The sequence below is a fragment of the Tupaia chinensis genome, unplaced genomic scaffold (genome assembly GCF_000334495.1).
Source record: "Tupaia chinensis unplaced genomic scaffold, TupChi_1.0 Scaffold000362_1, whole genome shotgun sequence".
Taxonomy (NCBI): domain Eukaryota; kingdom Metazoa; phylum Chordata; class Mammalia; order Scandentia; family Tupaiidae; genus Tupaia; species Tupaia belangeri.
The window spans coordinates 3,409,286-3,420,725 of NW_006159859.1; the positions used below are offsets into that span (position 1 = coordinate 3,409,286).

At 41.3% G+C, this 11,440-nt stretch overlaps 1 protein-coding gene and 1 non-coding gene across 2 annotated transcripts in view; both read right to left on the reverse strand.

Moving 5' to 3' along the window:
- Positions 1–11,440, reverse strand: part of TNIP3 (TNFAIP3 interacting protein 3) — a 120,438-nt gene that overhangs the window by 70,189 nt on the left and 38,809 nt on the right. The gene's annotated exons all lie outside the window — the stretch shown is intronic.
- LOC114008650 (U6 spliceosomal RNA) lies at positions 3,682–3,786 on the reverse strand. The gene has a single exon (XR_003550165.1). It is a non-coding gene; the product is annotated as a U6 spliceosomal RNA (small nuclear RNA).

Below are 11,440 nucleotides of genomic sequence, written 5' to 3' on the forward strand. Positions count from 1 at the left end.
AATAGACTTGGCCTTCTTATTGGGACTGCTCTGTAGGGGTAATGCAATCTAATTCACAAAACAGAATGATAGCTTGCCCTGCTCAATCTTAGCCATCCTCCAATTCTCTCCTTAAATGCAGGAGGAAAACTGAAGTCTCGATTGGGTGAGCCGCTCCAACTAGGTATTTCCATAGCAACCTGTATTTCCCTCATTAGGCAACTTAGTATATTTGCCCATTAACTCACATGTATTCTCTGTGGAGAATAAGCTCCCTAGAAGCAGAGACAGGGCTAGGTACTTATACTGTATTTCCAGAACTTCATAGAGACTGTTAAATATTTGATGAGAGAACAAGTCATCCAGAATAATTAGATCTGAAGTCAACAAATATGAGGTGAAATAGAAAGATGAAGTGCTTCTGTTAAAAAGTTCTGCCCTGGGCCAGCCTGTGGCATGGTGGTTAAGGCAGCTGGATCCCACACGGCTGGCTGTGTGGTTCACCCAGTAGCTTGAAAAACGTACTGGGCGCATGTACACATTTGCCCAGAATCCTGAAAGGAGAGAGAAATGGAGGAGAAGGGATTGAAGCACGTGCATGCCCCATGAAGGTTCTTCTTTCTCTCTCCCTTGGAGAGTGCACATACAGGCTGGCAACATTTTTTTTTTTTTTTAAGAAGTCCTGGCAGACTCCTCCCCTGTCCTCTTCAAATTCTATATATGCTATCTATATTATTTTTTTCCTTCTCAGTCTCAGTAAATCTGCCTGTGGGAAAGGAGCTGACAAAGCCTGACCAGCTCTGAGAGTCCTAGCAGGGAAACACCTGTCCGCTAGGAGCCATAAAGTTTCAGGCATCGGTGAGCAGAGCTGAGAGGTAGTTTGGAGTTCCAATGTCCTTCCTGATCACTTAAACCTCTGGTCAGGTTGATACTTGAGAACTGCAAACCTAAACTGAAGGCAAGCCTCTCCTAACAAACTCTTTGAGCGAGAAAAATAATGCTACAGTAGATCTCATGGAATGGGGAAGCCCAGAAAAGCCAGATTTGCTAAGCTGTGAGTGCCTCTACTCCTGGAAGCAGGAACCCCGGTTAGAGAAAAAAAAGAGAAAAACTAAGAAGGAGGCACGCACTGCTGCTCTCCCTTCTATTTATTAGGAAGTTGAAAATTACACAGCTTTCTCTCTGACCAGGACGCAGGAAGAATATAGATGAACAGTTGTATTGGTCAATATGGGAAGGATTTCTTGGTGCTTTTATTATCATTATTATTTTTATTGTTTTTTAATGACATACCTCATCAAGGTTGGTTTCATATTTATTTAAAATCCCATCTCCTTGGAGAAGCAGACATTTAAAAGTGAATTATTTTGAAGATTCAGATAATACCAAACATAATTGCTAACCAACATGGTGAACGAGGTTAAGTAAGCCTCTATATTTAGGTCAAGAGAACTTTGTTCTGCAGTGAGATATACTCGTATAAGACATTGATGAGGGACCAGCACATGGCATAGCAGTTATGTCACTGGATTCCTACGTGTCAGACCGTGGTTTGGATCCAGACCCAGTGGCTTCAAACTCACAACAGGCACATGTGCACACATGCCCAAGATCCCGGGAGGAGAATTGGAGAAGGGATTGCAACATGGCCATCCCCCCTGGGGATGATTTCTCACTTTCCCTCTCACTGTCTCTCTCTCTCTCTCAATCTCTTTCTCTCTATGGTGAGCACATGCAAATATCCCTAATAATAATAATAATAATAATAATAATAATAATAAGATGATGATGATATTGAGGAACATCCAGAAGAGAACAAAATTAAACTAGTTATACACGCACAGCATAATTATGTATTTTTTTTGAGAGATTTTCACTGTAGGGCGCGTGCGCTCGCCAGACAGACAGAGAGAGACATAGAGACAGAAAGCGAGAAATCACCCCCCAGGGGGGATGGTCACGCCGCAATCCCTTCTCCTCCATTCTCCTCTCGGGATCTTGGACACGCACGCACACGCGCCCGGCGTGAGTTTTAAGCCACCGGGTCCGGGACACGAACCGCGGTCGACTGCGTGGGAGTCCAGCGACATAGCCATTACGCTAACTGCTGGTTCCCAATAACTATGTATTTTTGATAGAGTTCTTGGAAACAAGCACTTGAACAGAAACATTTAAGTGATCTATTTTATAGTTGTGTCTACAACTGCAAAAGTGAAGTAGAATATATGTTAGGTTTAATATACAATCACGTTCCTGTGTCAAGTAGAGTTTTCCTTTCATTTATCAAAATTTCTATGTGAATGTATACAATTCCAAGGTGTGAAGTTCTCTGGGAAGACTGAAAGACTAAATTTTGAGTCATGTATAATAATTACAATATTGTCCTTATTATCTCATTGTTATTTATTGAGTGGGTATTTAGGTAACAATGATCATAATGTAACAAAACATTACTTACTATCTTGGGACCAGCAGTTGGCATAATGTCTAGATGGTTGGACTCCCATGTAGTCGACCGTTGTTTGAGTCCTGGACCTGGTGGCTTAAACTCACGCTGGGCGTGTGTGTGTGCGTGCCCAAGATCCTGAGAGGAGAATGGAGGAGAAGGGATTGTGGCATGGCCATCCCCCCTTGGAGGGGGTGATTTCTTGCTTTCTGTCTCTCCATCTCTCTCTGTCTTTCTGGCAAGCGCACACACCCTATAGTAAAAACCTCTCAAAAAAAAAATCACTATCTTAAAGTTATTTTCATAACCCAAGCTAATATTGTTACTGCTGAATTTCACTCAGACAAATATTTGAAAGGATTTTTTTCTTTAAGGAAAAAAGCCATAGATAAAATAATTTTATTCAGATTTTAAAAATTATAGCACAGACGATAAGAACAATATGTTTTTCATGACTATATTTAAGGTATTAAGTTATTTAGATACTATATGCTTGAGAATTGTATAAAATTTTACAATAGAAATATTTTAGCTATGTTGTTAATCATTAAATAATACTTATTTGGAACATCAGTTTAAATGAATTTGCTCACATCTGTTTTGCAAATTTATTTCAAGGCATGATTACAATGCTTATTTTCATCACCAGATGTTTTAGGGTTGTGTTGCATAAACAAAGAAGTTACAGAGACAAGTGAAGACTAACAGGTGAGACCATTTGTCAGTCTTAATCTACACCTATGGATGTTAAAGAAATAACGGGATAAATTATTGAAGGTGCTTTCTTCAGCATGAATCTTTGGGGAATTTCATAACTTTTTACTAAAGGTCACAAATTGACATACAACAACTTACTGTCTTTTCTCATCTCTAATGACACGTTCCCAATCCTTTAACCTGGTTGATAAATGCACGCCCCTTTTTATCAGTTATCTTGCATCAGTTTTGTTAGAGATGGCACAAAGTATGCTGAATCTAATAATGATTAGTTATGATTCTGTGTAGGGTAATGTTATGCATTTAATGAGAACTATAAAAATCTACAGAACTTGGAATATGATCACTCACTGTTGGGAATATTGCATTGACCTCATGCTTCCTCTAGAGGGCACTCTGCATCCAGTCCAAGTAGAGGATAGTTTCTGACTGAGAGGCAGAAAGACAGAAAACGTGTGGTGTGCATTTGAGTAACAATTGCAGCTCATTTCTTTATTTTTAAAATTTCAATACATAGGATTTCTTTTATATTTCTTTTTAAAAATATGAAACACTCCACAAATTCGCATGTCATCCTTGCAAAGGCCATGCCAATTTTCTCTGCATAATTCTAATTTTAGTATATGTGCTGCCAAAGTGAGCACAACTATTTCTTGTTTAATAACTTTTTTTAAGTCCCAATGATTTTTGGACACTTATATAATAGACTTACATCAAATAGCTTTCCTCCTATATGCCCTGTAGAAGTTTTTCGGAAACAATTCTCCTTAAATACATAGGATTATTCTACACTTCAAGTAGCTAATCATGATTCGATTCGCATTGTTTTTAGTCACCTGTGACAAAGTTAGGGCAAAGATATGACAAAAAGTGGCCTGTGCTTTACAGTCAGATGACAGGACTGGGAATATATTAGTCACAGAGATGAGAAAAGATATTGTCATATCACTTGATTTGATCAAAGATTGTAATAATCTATATTCTTTTGACTCCTTTTAGACTGTTTGTATGAATGTGAAGTTGATGGGTCTAGAATTGCTTTTCATGCCAAAACTTAGGAAGTATTCGAAGCATGAATTAAATATGGAACACTTGCAACATCAAGAGAAATAACGATAAGAATGCATTCTAGTTTATAAAACAAAATAGGAATCATTAATATGTGCTGATAAAATAAACACGAATGGGGATAAGAAAAAAAAGTCTGTATGTTGAGATGCCTCCCAATACATAAATGCTGAGGAAATGATGGTATTAGAAAATGACTACATGGCAACCAAGATAGTAATCATTCAAGCAAGAAATAAAATGGATTTTAAAACAGAGGCTGAAATTTTGTTGAGAAATGGATTATTTAAATGATTGTTTAGTACTTCTTACTCCTCCCAATGCTCAGTGAATACTAAAAAAAAAAAATAGCTTTAATTTGAGAATCTCATCACCTTAATCAAACGAGCTGGGTTAAATTCACCTTTAAGAGAAAAATCCTAACTATGATCATACGCTAGGATACATTAAAAAGATAGCTTCACACCTGTGGTATTCCCAGCAAAATACATACACGGAATTGAATGATGAGAAAACATTGGCTAAAAACAAATTGAGAGGTGGTTTCTAGACTACCTAGCCTATAATTGAAAGTGTCAAGTCCTAAAAGTCAAGCAAAGACTGAAAGACCCAGATTGCAGGAGACTAGAAATCATGAAATCCAAAAGTAGCTTATGATCCTGAGCTGGATTCTTTTTTTGTGAAGGATTTATAAGTGGGAATATTGAATGTGGTCTGAGGATTAAATTGCAACACTGTGTCAATGTTCACTTACTAATCATGATGACTATCTTGTGTTATATTGGAAAATGTCCTTGTTTGTGGGAAACACATGTTAAATCATCCAGCGCTATCTTACTCCAAATGGTCTAGGACAAACTAAATCTTCATACACTTCTTAGAAATTTTGACAAGTTTGCTATTATCTTAAAAGTGAAAGACATACTTAAAGTACTACAGTGAAATAAAATAAGATATACTTCAATACTTAAATTATCTCATGCCCAATACTGGAATTATTTTATAAAAATGAAATAAGCATTTCATTACATAGCCTGAACTGATATAGGCTGATAAATCTTCCTTGGGATTGGTAAAATAAGTGTAAACCAAAGCAACTATGATCATTTAGTGGTTTTTTGGCCTTTGTTTTTTAAAGGATGTGGAGGAATCAAATGTATGAATCAAATTACTTTGATGGTCTGTTCTAGCCTACAGCTTCTAGAAAATGAAACAAAATAGAATCATCTTGATGTTTTAGGTCAGAGTTGTAAAGAGCACAACAGAAACAAATAAGGCCCTGAACTTTGAATAGCTTCACCTTTCCTGACATTTCGCCTCTCGTTGGGCTTCTCACAATAAACACATAAGCTCTGTTCAAATCAGTTTAGAGAAGTATGACTTTGGAAATATTGTTCAGTATGAATATCCATGCATGGTAGAATAAAATGCATTTAACTCAACAAATATTTCTTTAAAACCCTTAGCAAAAGGCCCACTGACCTTCAAAATCAGCCACTTACAGTCCCATGATTTTGATGAGATTCCAGAAGAAAGCAATATACAGTGAAGAATATTTTTTTTTTAGAGGTTTTTACTATAGGGCGCGTGCACTCGCCAGACAGGCAGAGAGAGACATAGAGACAGAAAGCGAGAAATCACCCCCCTGGGGGGATGGTCACACCGCAATCCCTTCTCCTCCATTCTCCTCTTGAGATCTTGGGCACGCACGCACACGCGCCCGGTGTGAGTTTTAAGCCACCGGGTCCGGGACGCAAACCGCGGTCGACTACGTGGCAGTCCAGCGACATAGCCATTACTCCAACTGCTGGTTCCCAAGAAGATATTTTTTAACTAAATACTTTTTAAAAACAAAATGTTAGGACCTGGGACCAGTAGTTAGTGTAATGGCTATGTTGCTGGACTCCCATGTAGTTGACCGTGGTTCAAGTCCCGGATCCGGTGTCTTAAACTCACGCCAGGCGTGTGTGCATGCATGCCCAAGATCCTGAGAGGAGAATTGAGGAGAAGGGATTGTGGCATGGCCATACCCCCTGGGGGGTGATTTCTCGCTTTCTGTCTCTCTGTCTCTCTCTGTCTGGCGAGTGCATGCGCCCTATAGCAAAAACCTCTACAAAAAAAATTTTTAGGACCCTTGACATCAAAAAACATCACATGGTTTATAATCAATGTTATCACAGTATTATTTTGGGATGTAGAAGCTATAAAAGGAGAGTATTATGAACCTTGATTCTTTTTGTAAGTATAGAGAAAGACTCTTTTATTCCTTGGTGAAATGGCAAAAACACTGGGTTCTCTTTATTACAAAATACCAAACCTTTGGATTCATCAAATTGTCAAGGGTCACGATTATGTGAGAGACCAGCGAAGTAAAACAGCAATTTGATACAAAATTGGTTTTTGTTGGGAACCAGCAGTTAGCGTAATGGCTATGTCGCTGGACTCCCACGTAGTCGACCGCGGTTCGTGTCCCGGACCCGGTGGCTTAAAACTCACGCCGGGCGCGTGTGCGTGCGTGCCCAAGATCCCGAGAGGAGAATGGAGGAGAAGGGATTGCGGCGTGACCATCACCCCTGGGGGGTGATTTCTCGCTTTCTGTCTCTATGTCTCTCTCTGTCTGTCTGGCGAGCGCACGCGCCCTACAGTGAAAATCTCTCAAAAAAAAAAAAATTGGTTTTTGTTCTTCATACATCTTCCTTTTAGGACTGACATAAAAGCCACTCTAGCAGAAATGCAGCTGTACAAAGGCTAGAAGAAGAATCCTAAAACTGGATAAGTTAAAATACTTGACAGCAAAAGTGAGTCTCGCATATAGCTGGCATTTCACAGATCATGTATAGAGGCCAGATATCATGATGCAATAAAACAGGGACCAGTCGTTGGGTGAGGCGGCATCATTTTTATGAGCTGTGACAGGATGGATGGGAAACAGTGGCTTTCTTACCAAAGAAATGGCATCACCTTCACTTAGCAGACACCTGCTGAAACATGTACAAACATCCCGACTACCTAGCCAGGCTGGTCATGGTTATGCGGTGTTTATGAAGCCATGCCAGGCACAGTTCTCGATACCATACACCTCATCTCATTCAATCTGTAGAGGGCCTTCCTGAGGTAGAAACTTTCCCCCTAGCCTTACAGGTGAGGAGACAACCACTGAACAATTAAAGCCGAGGGATAATAGACATGTTTCTGGATGAGCATAAATATTTGTTTTTTCATACAGATGTGAACTGGGAGAAGTTTCATTCTGGATTTTTTTTAATAAATTATTGGAAAGAGAAAGTAGACAATGACACTTTTAAGTCTTTTCAAACCAAGATACTAAAGCAAAAGGAATAAGTAACGGGAAAGACATACAAGCCTAGAATCTTCTTTGTAAGGAAATGCATTCAGAAAAACATGTTTGGGTTACTCAACGTGCATGGTTCAAGATTTAAGGCCTACACTTCAGTTACAAAGAGGTTTACAAGGCACTGTAGGTTGCTTGTTTATGAAATCACCTTTACAGAGCTATAGAGCAAAATGTTATTTTATTTTATTTTATTTTTTAAAGAATTATTTATTTCATTTGATATTTTTATTATTATTATTATTATTATTATTATTATTATTATTATTATTATTATTATTATTATTATTATTATTATTATTATTATTATTATTATTATTATTATTATTATTATTATTATTATTATTATTATTATTATTATTATTATTATTTTTAATTTGACCAGAGAAAGAAAGGGAAGGTGAGAAAGCAAGCCACCAGGTTCAGGACTCAAATTGTGCTTGGCCACATGGGAGTTCAGTGCCCCAACCACTGTGCTGCCTGCCAGCCCCAGAGCAAAACTTTAAGACGACTAGATTTTATCATTCATTCCGCAAATAATTATTAAATACCTTTATGGGCTAAATACATTTTTGGTGCTTGGGATATTATATATGTGCTCAAAACCAGGGGAAAAAAAAAGATCCTTGCATCTTTGCTCTGTGGAACTTACATTATTCTGTATTCTGCTTCTGAACAAATCTATAGTGAATCCACAGTTAAATTTATTAATAAATATTGCCTGAAAATTTCTCATGAAGAGTAACTAACCAGTCCAGGAGGTTGGTTGCTTTAAAGTAAAGTAAAAAATATTAGTGTTGGATATCTGTTCGAAGTTCAACAAGCGTGTTAGCAAAATCATGGACTATGTCTTAAGAAACACACCCCCCAACCTCCTAAAAGTGACTAGGGTCTGACCTATGACCCTACAGAAGCACCTAGTATTTTATATTATAAAATCTATAGAACTCTAAACTATTTACATTTTTTAAATAAAAGTAAAAGACTTGGGGAGGTAATAAGAGATTGTCTTTAATACTGGGCCCTCTTAAAGAGATCTCTTGATCTTTTGAAAAGGGTATCAATCATCTTTGATGATCAGAAACACAAAGTTGTGAAAAATTAAGAAAAAGCTTAGTGAAATTCGAAAACAAAACAAACAAGCAAAAAGACTGGAGAAAATCCAGAAGTGACATGAAAGCCCAACTGAAAAAGCACCGAACAAGGATGAGGAAGAGGAAATAAAATCAGAAAGTGGAGGCCGCATGGCGGACATGCTGTCAAACACGGGGCTCTGTGAAGCTCTCCCCGTGGGAAGACTCCAGGGTCTCTCCTTAAGCACTCTGGGGACTTGAGCCCATGATCCAGGGCTGGCTGACCCTTGGGGTAAACCTCCACATTGAGACCCCATTATGGGTGCTGTCTCTCTTGGTCACAGAAGAGATAAATAACTTTAAAAATAATAAGAAAGCTGAGGAGATAGTTCAAAATACAAAGCAGCAGAGCTAGAGGCAATTCTGGAAATCTGGGCCGACCTGGGATGATGGCAGCACCATCCAGGGAAACAATAAGGACAAGGACAGAGGGGACAGGAGGGAACATCAGGGGAGGTTCATGACATCTTCAGGATATGGAGCATAAAGATATATAGTTATGAAGCTCGTGGTTACTGAGACTGTAGGTTTTTTTGTTGTCTTTTGAGTTTTTGTTTTTGTTTTTGTTTTTTTTTTGGAGAGGTTTTTGCTATAGGGCACATGCAATCACCAGAAAGACAGAGAGAGACAGAGAGAGATAGAAAGTGAGAAATCACCCCCCAGGGGAGATGGCCACGCCACAATCCCTTCTCCTCCATTCTCCTCTTGGGATCTTGGGCATGCACGCACACGCACCCGGTGTGAGTTTAAGCTGCCAGGTTCAGGACTCGAACCGCGGTCAACTACATGGGAGTCCAGTGACAGTAGCCATTACACGAGCTGCTGGTCCCCTAGACAGTAGTTTTCATTTAAAAGGAAAAGTAGTGGGGCTTGGGGCACCTACAGAAGAATCTGGCTATCCTTGTAGCTTGACAATATCACTGCTTGGCTGAGCTTATGGGGCAGGAAAAGCATGCACTTCCAAGCCCTGGGTTGGTTAGGTTTCGGGGTCAATGGATTAGAAGAGGAAGTGGCGACTGGGACTCGCTGATGATAGACTTGAACCCGCAGCAAGCCGGGAGCTGTGGGAGTCCGTTTACCACAGAGTGATTTGATCTTTGCAGCCCCCCACACTCAGCTGGAACCCACCGTGAGTGCCAAGCACAGCAGCTGGAGAAGATCGTCCCAGAGATGAGAAAGACGATTACGAAAACCCGCATTCGCCAGGTCCAGAGAGAAACAGACATCCCTCTGATGCCCTCTGTGAGAAAGGAAGTGAGGAAGTGTATCTGCTGGGGGTGAGGTCAGAGCAGGGAACGTGTGCAACAGTCCCTGACTCGGAGAGAAGACCGTGACTCTGCCCCTCGGTATCTGCTGAGCCGAGAGCCCGGCTGTGCAGCTGCACGGGCCCAGAATAAAGAGATGCAAATACAGAAGGCCCCAGAGAGTCTGGAGGTGCCCTGGGACCGCCCCCCTTCTCATAAACCACCGTCATCAGAGGCAGCGCCCTTACCTGGCAGTATCCGGATGGGCGTTTGGCCTTGTTTTTCATCTGTGCAACGAGACACCGTGCCCACAGACCCCGTCCCCTGACGGCACCATGCCCAGACCTGCTCACGGAGCTTCCTCGGCCCCTGCTCTCGCCCAGATGGGCATGGCCACGCACACCTGTGCTCGCCACGCAGCCGTTTCCCGGGACAACATGGCAGCGCCGTTTTTACCAAGACCCTCCCAGAATGACAAATTCTCTTTTTGCATAACCTTAAATTAAGAAGAGGAGTATTTACTGTCCAAGAGTTCTCAAAAATGTTTTGCCAGGCCCCTCTGCCGTCTTTATTTAGTCCGGGTTTCTCAAAACTGTACCTAGTCTAACTTGTCAGGTTGAGGGGGTTTCCCACCCTCTGGGCCACGGTTCTCATCTTAGCAGAGTTTAGGCAGCTGGCGGCTGTGGAGACTCTGGCAGTCTCTGGATGCAAGCAGAGACCCCTGAGCACATGCGCTCTGGCCAGCCGGCTGCTGGGAGGCTTCGGGGAACCACCTGCACCCTACTGATTACAAAGCACAAGGGTAAGGCAGAGAGAACCCGGCCGCCCCTCATGCCCCAGTCACTGATCCAGCCGCCCGTGGCCTGCCGGCAGCCAGGAACCTTGGCTCTCCTTCCCTCAACGGTTTCCATGTGTGTATTTTTATTTCCGTTTGTTCAAAGCACCTGTTCCTTTTCCTGCAGCAGAGTTCTGGCACGGCAGCCCCGCTGGCCATACCAAGTCCTCTCTCTGCTTGGGTTCTAGTGAGACAGCACACCGAACTGCACTGGGAAAAACAGATCACAGTGGCACTGAGCCAGAGGAGTGCCAAAAGTGAAACTGGCGCTTTGGATCTGCAGGGTGAGAGTGAAAGTAAAGGTCACTTCACGGACTGTTAGTAAAAGTGGGACTCTGCTGGGGAGGAGAGTGGGAGGTGAAGGTCAAGGGGAAACTTCTGTGTCTGCAGTGGCTACGGTTAATTTATGAATGGACTTGAGTCTACGTCAGTGGATGCTTCTGATGAACCTGAATGAGTAGGGGGCAAGACAGGAAGTGTGGAGGTGTGAGGAAAGTCCAGAAAACAAGGTGAGCAAATGTTCCACGAAAGGGAGCAACACCGTGGCCATACTGATGTTTTATTTAGAGCTTGTCACGACCGCAGGAGGACTCGGCGTAGAGGCCAGGAAGCCTTCCATGCAAGTGGCCTGGTGCTCACTGGCTGACTTTTTTTTTTTTTTTTGGA